This window comes from Austrofundulus limnaeus, unplaced genomic scaffold, assembly GCF_001266775.1.
Source record: "Austrofundulus limnaeus strain Quisiro unplaced genomic scaffold, Austrofundulus_limnaeus-1.0 Scaffold526, whole genome shotgun sequence".
NCBI classification, from domain to species: domain Eukaryota; kingdom Metazoa; phylum Chordata; class Actinopteri; order Cyprinodontiformes; family Rivulidae; genus Austrofundulus; species Austrofundulus limnaeus.
In genome coordinates, this window is record NW_013952928.1 from 285,681 (window position 1) to 293,866 (window position 8,186).

The 8,186-nt window shown below is 42.1% G+C and overlaps 1 protein-coding gene across 3 annotated transcripts in view; it reads left to right on the forward strand.

The window, feature by feature from the left end:
* Window positions 1–8,186, forward strand: part of LOC106530493 (homeobox protein engrailed-1-B) — a 30,614-nt gene that overhangs the window by 12,567 nt on the left and 9,861 nt on the right. The gene's annotated exons all lie outside the window — the stretch shown is intronic.

An 8,186-nucleotide genomic window follows, 5' to 3' on the forward strand; every position in this document is an offset into this window, starting at 1 on the left:
GTGCATCAACACATCACTGGAATACAGTTTTCCATAACAGTGAACATTACAATAAACACACTGTTAAATCCCTCAGCAACACTCAATGGAGTTGCAGAGCAGACTCCACAAAAGCACTCAATGAAAATTATGGAGCAATTAGAGATATATTAGCCAAAATATCTTCAGACTGTGATGAAAAAAGGCAAACCAAACTCGAAGCTACTGCATTGGTTACAAAACATGATAAACTGGAGACTGTAATAACGACTATGTTGTGGGACCACAACAGTGTGTCCATGCCCGCTGCTCCATTGAAGAACAATCCAAAATATGCATGCAGCGTGGGGCAAATAAAGTTTTCAAACAGAAGATGGAGTCCTGTCTGTTTTATGAGTGCAACATAAATTTGGTGTTTCCGCCTGGTTGGATTGTTCTTTTCGTCGCGGAGCAAACAGTGACCAGAACGTGAGTGAGTGATGCCATATTGCTTCTCTGTTAGCCTGGAATGCTAATACACCAAGTAAGGAACATTGAATCACGGAGGAAATAGATGTATTCACAATGTCCGGTGATAAACCTTTGTCGCTGACTTGGGGAAGTGCATTTGAGGATATAGAAGAAATGTTATTGATGCTGTCTGGACAGGACTTAAATGACATCTGTGTTACACATGGTGTTGCAATCAGCGAGACTGAAAAAGACTTACCTCGCAAATTGAGAAGATTGGTCCTCCAGTTTCTTGAAAGTGAAGCTGTTACCTCACTAGAGGATGAGGGTTTGTCCATTCTTCTAGCATTGAGTGACCGAATAAACAAAATAAAAGGAAAAAACAAAAACACCGATAAAACCCAGCCACCACAGACGAACAACAGCGCCAACTGCTGGAAAAATGGGGTACTGCACCTAGAGATTCTGGCGAAGAAAAAAGACAGTACTCTTGTCCAAAACGTAGGAGAAGCTGTTATCGTGTCTGCCTCAACCCCTAACCTAGTCCATCCACTTTATAGAAGAGATCTTAAAATAACTGGACAGACTGGAGAACCAAATCAAAAAGATAAATTAGGATATGCCAGCCTGGAAAGACAAATTCAAAAAGCCCTGAAAAAGGGGTATGATGAAGGTGAAATAGTGGAGGCAGTTACTGAAGCCATAGTCCCTGGAACAAAACTAAAATGTTACCTTGAGAGCAGAGTTGACCTCACATTGCAGGCTCTCAGACAAATATTGAGAACTCATTATATTGGAAACAATGCCACAGAGCTGTACCATTCTCTCACCCGTGCAGTACAAGAAACAAAATAAACTCCAATCCAGTTCCTGGTACGAGCCATGGATTTGAGACAACAGGTTCTGTTTGCCTCAGAGAGGGCTGAATCCGGACTAAAGTACAGCTCTGAACTAATCCAGAATCAGTTTCTGCAAACAGTAATGACTGGCCTTCAAGATGACACTATCTGAGCAGATTTAAAATCCCATTAGCTGGATCCAAATATTAAAGATGAAGATCTTCTGGAAAAGATGACTGCTGCTTACACTCTGGAAATGGAGAGAAAAAGAAATCGTCATCTACAGGAAAATCAAGAACAATTAAAGTTGCAACATTAAGCAATGAAAGTGAAAATACTCCCCGACATGAACCAAGCACCACAATCAAACAGAATGAAACACAAAAGCGTGACACAGTGATGGAAAAAATGGATCAGGGTAATAAAGCAATATGTGAAGCTATCTACTCCCTTTCCACACAGATTGCAAACCTAAACCACAACCCTCGACACCAACCAACAAGAGCAAGTGAACAAACAAACTGGAAATATCGACCACAACCGAAGCTGGCTGATAAAAGATGAAAGCAGTGTCAAATTTCCAATAATGAGGGAAAATGCAATCATTGTTACAAATGTGGCTGCGTGGAACACTGGGCAGCTGGTTGCCGTACCAAAAATGTGTCCGCCATAACAAACAAGATTGAAGCCATGTTAGATCCTAGACAAGAGATGGGACACATGAACTCTGTTCAGCTGAAAAGCCACCTTAATGGAAAGCAAGAGAAAACAGCTAAACTGGTGGGCAGAAGGTGTTTAGTTCAAGGCTCTGTAGGCGGTGTTGATACCACAGTGCGGTGGGACACAGGGTCACAGGTGTCTGTTGTGGAAGCAGACTGGAAAAGGAAAAACCTTCCCGATGTTGAAGTAAGATCAGTGGAAGAGCTACTTGAAGGAGTATTGGATCTCTCAGCAGCAAATGGAACAGAGATTCCATATGAAGGATGGATAGGAGTTAACTTCAATTAGTACCCAAAGGAAGCATTGGGAATGATCGACAAACCGGTACTAGTCCCCATTCTGGTTGCAAGCAGTAACCTTGAATGTCCCATCATCGGCTTCAATGTAATCGAAGAACTGGCTCTGAGGAAAGATGGAGATCAAATTCCCTCTTCACTTATGGTCCAGAGACTCGGTTCTGCACTAGATGTAGGACATAAAACTGCAAGAGCTGTTCTGTCAGTCCTAAAGAAACAAAATCATGAAAACTCCCCCTACACCGCCAGACTGGGTAGGCAAACAGTAATCATTCCAAACAACAAAGTGATAGAAGTGGAATGCGGCCACCCAAGGAAAGAAACCTTGTGTGGTTCACAATTAGTGCTGGAACCAAATCAGGAGACACCATGGCCTGAAGGACTAGCTATCAGAGAGCAGCTGATTCAGATTCCAGGTCAAGAGAAGGGTAAGATTGCAGTGACCGTTGAAAATTTAACTGACCATGATATTACTCTGTGTGGCCGAACGACACTTGGCTGGTTGTATAATGTTGATTCAGTCTCTTCACTAGAAACCAAGCCTGTGGAGGGCCAGAAACCGTTGTCAGTGGACACTGGTGCTGCTGACCAGACAGAGCAGACCAACCCTTCAGCCCAAACAGAGCCATGGGATCCCCCTGTAGACGTGAGTCATCTGTCAGAGAGTCAACAACAGCAGGTAAAGCAGATGCTTCGAGAGGAGTGCAATGTCTTTGCAAAAGATGATTGGGACACAGGAATGATCAAAGACTTAGAGATGGGCATTCAGCTTAAAGATAATGTGCCAGTGCAGAAAAAATACAATGCAATCCCTCGACACATTTACCAGGACGTGAAAACACACATACAGGATTTACTTAACCGAGGCTGGACTCAGRAATCCTACTCTTCATACTCATCACCTGTGGTGTGTGTGAGGAAGAAAGATGGAAGTCTCGGGTTGTGTATAGACTACAGGCTATTGAACCTAAAAATGATACCAGATCATCACCTGATTCTTTGAATACAGGAAATCCTAGAAAACCTGGGAGGCAATTCCTGGTTCACAGTGTTGGACCAGGGAAAAGCCTATCTCCAGGGTTTCACGAGTGAGAAAATCAGACCATGTACAGCATTTATAACACTTTGGGGACTGTATTAATGGGTTAGAATCCCATTTGGGCTGACAAATGCCCCAGCTGCTTTTCAGCGCTACATGGAAGGATGCCTGGGAGAACTCCGAGAAAAAGTTTGTGTCCCATATTTGGATGTTTAGTCCCACTTTTGAACAACACATCCAACATGTAAGGCAGGTACTACAACAACAGAGACAATATGGGCTGAAACTAAGGCAAAAGAAGTGTGACTTCTTCAAGCGAGAAGTCTGTTATGTGGGTCGCATTATATCTGCTGAGGGATACAAAATGAACCCCAAAGAGGTGGAAGCAATGAAGAACCTTGTGCATGAGACACCAGCAACTTTGAGAGAAGTTAGAAAACTCATGGGTTTTCTCAGTTACTACAGAGCTTATATACAGGACTTTTCAAGAGTCGCAGCACCACTGTATATTCTTTTAGCAAAGCCAAGGTCTGACCAAAAGGGGAAGCAGAAAAAAAGGAAAAATTTCAAAAACAAAACCAGTTAACACCATCCCATCCAATCCAGTGGACAGAAATCCATCAAGACATTTTGAAAAACATTGTGGATCAACTGACAAACCCACCTGTCATGGCGTATCCAGACCTGGAGAAGCCATTTGTACTCCATGTAGATGCCTCAGAGGAGGGCCTAGGTGCAGTTTTGTACCAGCAACAAGGAGGATCACTTAGAGTTATCTCCTATGGATCCAGAACACTGACAGCAGCAGAGATAAATTACAAACTGCACTCTGGCAAGCTGATATTTCTGGCTCTGAAATGGGCTATAACTGAGCGTTTTCATGACCATTTCTTTCATGCTCCTCATTTTGTGGTATACAGTGACAACAATCCTGTCACATATGTCACCAAAACTGCCAAACTTAATGCCACTGGACTGGGTGGCGGAGTTATCTGACTATAGATTCACCATCAAGTACAGGCCAGGTTCATCAAATGGAGATGCAGACTTTTTATGTCACAGGCCAAACTCTATTGAAAACATCATGCAAGAATTTACAGCTGAATGCCAGCCTGAAGTTCTGGAAACCATCAGTAAGGCTATAGAAGGGGAAAACATGGGACAAGTTAACTGGGTTACTGCTGTCACGTGCAACATAGACACATTACCAGAGGAAACCTGTATGTCAGAGCTGATCCAGCCTCTTTCAGTAGAGAGCATAAAAACAGCTTAGAACTCCAATCCAGTTATAAACAGAGTTCTGGCTCTGAAAAGAACACACTCATTTCTAAAGCACAAACAAAAGCTGAAAGAGGATGAAACTGTAAGACAGCTCCTCAGAGTGACCTCATCTGCAGATTGATGATGATGGAATCCTCAGGAGAGTAACAACATCGAGAACACAGCTGGTCATCCCAGAGTCCCTAACATCAGTCATTTACAAACACCTACATGAAGACATGGGGTACTTGGGCGCCAATAGAATGGTTGCTCTGACCAGAGTTTTAGTTTGTACTGGCCTAAAATGCGTCAGGAAATTGAGCACCTTATTACCCAAGTGTGTCGATGTGTAAAAAGAAAGAAACCCAACAGAGTGATTATAACACCTATTCAAAGTATTCAGACATCTGCACCATTCGAGATGGCCTCAACTGACTACTTACATTTGGAGAAATGCAAGGGAGGTGAAGAATACATACTTGTTGTTGTGGATTATTTCACTAAATATGCACAAGCATATGCAACTAAAGATAAATCTGGGAAAACTGCAGCCAGGAAACTCTTTGATGACTTTATCATGCGATTTGGATTCCCGTCCAGGATACACCATGACCAAGGAAGAGAATTTGAAAACAGTCTCTTCAACAAGCTTCAGAGTTTTTGTGGCATTCGCCCTTCCCACACCTTACCTTATCATCCTCAAGCAAACCCTGCAGAACGCTTCAACAGAACTCTGCTTGGAATGCTGCGAACACTCGAGGAGACGCAGAAATCGTGAAGGAAAGAACACTTGAAGCAAAATGGTTCGTGCCTATAACTCCACTATTCATGAAACAACTGGATTTTCCCCCTTTTCCCTTCTCTTTGGTCGTGAACCAATTCTGCCTGTTGATCTTTCCAAAGAGAGGGAAAGAAGTAAACCAATCACATGCTGGCTATGCTGAGAAGTGGAGAGAATCTATGCAGGAGGMATATGCAATAGCAAAGGAAAACATGAAAAAAAGTGCAAAGAGAGGGCAGAGAAACTACAATCAGCGTACTTAGAGCTCCACCTTAAATCCAGGTGATCATGTGTTTGTGAGAAACCTAACACCAAGGGGAGGACCTGGAAAGCTGCGTAGTTACTGGGAGGATGTACTCTATGTTGTCAAAGCACAGAAGTGGCCAAGAAGCCCAGTATTTGTTGTAAAACCACTGCAGAGAATAGGAAGGGAACGAGTGTTACATCACAACCTGCCAACCTGCTATTACCATGTCCTTACCTGGTGGAAGAGCCTAACATCAGTGGTTCAAATACTAAAGAGAAAACCAAGAAAACTAAAGTAAAGAGGACAAAGAACCACACAACTGAACAAGATGTCCAACCTGCAGATACAGACAGTTCCAGTGAGGAAGAGTACCACCTGCAGACAACAGCAAGACTGGCTAATTCAAAGTTAAATGCAGACGCTGAGATATTTCATCCCAGACTTGAGAATATGACTGAGCCAGACGAGGTCTTGGAGGAAGAAGTAGAGGAGATGCATCCTGAGGAAGAGGAGGTTGATTCAGATGCTGCTGATGTTCAAAGTGATGGAGAACCTGGAGAACACCCAAGAAGAAKGAAGCAGCCCAGGAGAATCTACACTTATGACCAACTGGAACACCCAACATTTCGAGTGTTAAAAAGCTACTCTACCAGAGCAAAGAGACTCAGAAAACAATCTCCAACCCTCCTGCAGGTCCTCATCCATGTATCCTTTTAATGGCAGTGTTTATTAAAAAGAAAGAAGTTCATGTTAATTCTTGGTTGGGTTAGTTTAACAGGCTCGTTAATATTGCAGTTCAGTCTCACAAGGGTAATAATCCAGTGAGATTTGTGTAATTTTCTACTGTCAGTGGTAAAAATATGTTTATGTTTTATTGACAGTCTAAATTTATTTTTGAGAAATGAATAATTATCAGAGAGAGAGAGTGATTATTTGGGAACAAAAAGTTAATTAAAACAAGTCGTGATGGATAAGAATGTTTATTTCTTGTCATTGAAATGTGTGAAAACACAATTGCGGATGTATTGGGTATATTCCTTGACCCTTGGTGAAGATTTGGGGGGCCCACCAATTCTTCGACGGACTTTTCACCCTTCAGTACTAATGGACTATAGACAGTTCTGTATGTGTGATATTCTTCTGAAAGATAAGAAACAAGATGTCATCAGTTTGTGAAGATAACACAACCTAACTTTGTAATATGGTCACATTTGTTAAAATATTTGCCTGTAAACTTACCTTTAATCTTATGTTCTTGTGGATAAACTTGTTCTGTGTTGCTAAAAATCTAAAAGAAAATTTTGTTTGGCAATATTTATTTATTTATTATGTTTGAGTTAAGCTCAGAAAAATGATGAAACACTCACTAAATGTTGTGAAGATGTTAGTAAAGCAAAAAATGGTAACAAGGCAAACACATTTTATGTTCAAGATGGGTTRCTCATGAGGAAATGGATCTCAAGACCTGCCTTGCAACAAGAAGGCATCAAAGAAGATTGGGGTGTGGTACACCAAATAGTCATCCTTAAAGGTTACCGTGAACAAATACTGCAGCTGGCACATGAACACCCATGGTCAGGTCATTTAGGAATTACTAAAACCTATGACCGCATCCTACAGCATTTCTTCTGGCCTGGCCTGAAGAAGGATGTTACCAGATTCTGTAAAACCTGTGAAGTTTGCCTAATTGTGGGTAAACCTAACCAGAAGGTACCGCCTGTTCCCCTTAAGCCCATTCCTCCAGTTGGTGAGCCCTTTGAACATGTCATAGTGGACTGTATAGGTCCTTTACTAAGAACGAAAAATGGTAATCAGTTACTCTTGACTGTTATGTGTGCTGCAACTCGTTTTCCTGAAGCATTCCACTTTGTAAAATCACTGCTCCCACCATAACTAAGGCTCTACACACGTTTTTCTCAACTTTTGGTCTGCCTGGAGTTATACAAACTGATCAAGACAGTAATTTTCAGTCCAAACTCTTTAAGCAGACTCTTCAATCATTTGGCATTAAACACATTCCCTCCAGTCCTTACCACCCCCCAGTCACAAGGCGGACTAGAAAGATGGCATCAGACTATAAAGCCCATGATGAGCAAATATTGTTTTGAGACAGGAAAAAACTGGGATGAAGGACTTCCTTTCCTGCTGTTTGCAGCCAGAGAAGCAAAACAAATCTCTTGGTTTCCCCTGCTGAACTGGTTTTTGGGCATAGTGTGAGGGGGCCCCTGAAGGTTCTGAAAGAACAACTCCTATCAGCTGACACACAGCCACAATCAAATGTGCTTGAGTTTGTCGCACAGTGTCAAGAACGTCTATACCTTGCTTGTTCTTTAGCCAGAAAGTCCTTGATGGCTACCCAAGAAAAACGAAGGATCTATATGACAAAAAGACAGCACAACGTTCTTTCTAGCCAGGTGACAAAAAACTTATGCTGGTACCCATACCTGGTTCATCTCTTTCAACACAATTAGAAGGCCCATTTGTGGTAAAAGTAGAGTGAATGACACTCCTTATAGAAGGCGCCAAACCTGTCTCCATCCATCCATCCATCAATTTTCTTCCGCCTATCCGGGGT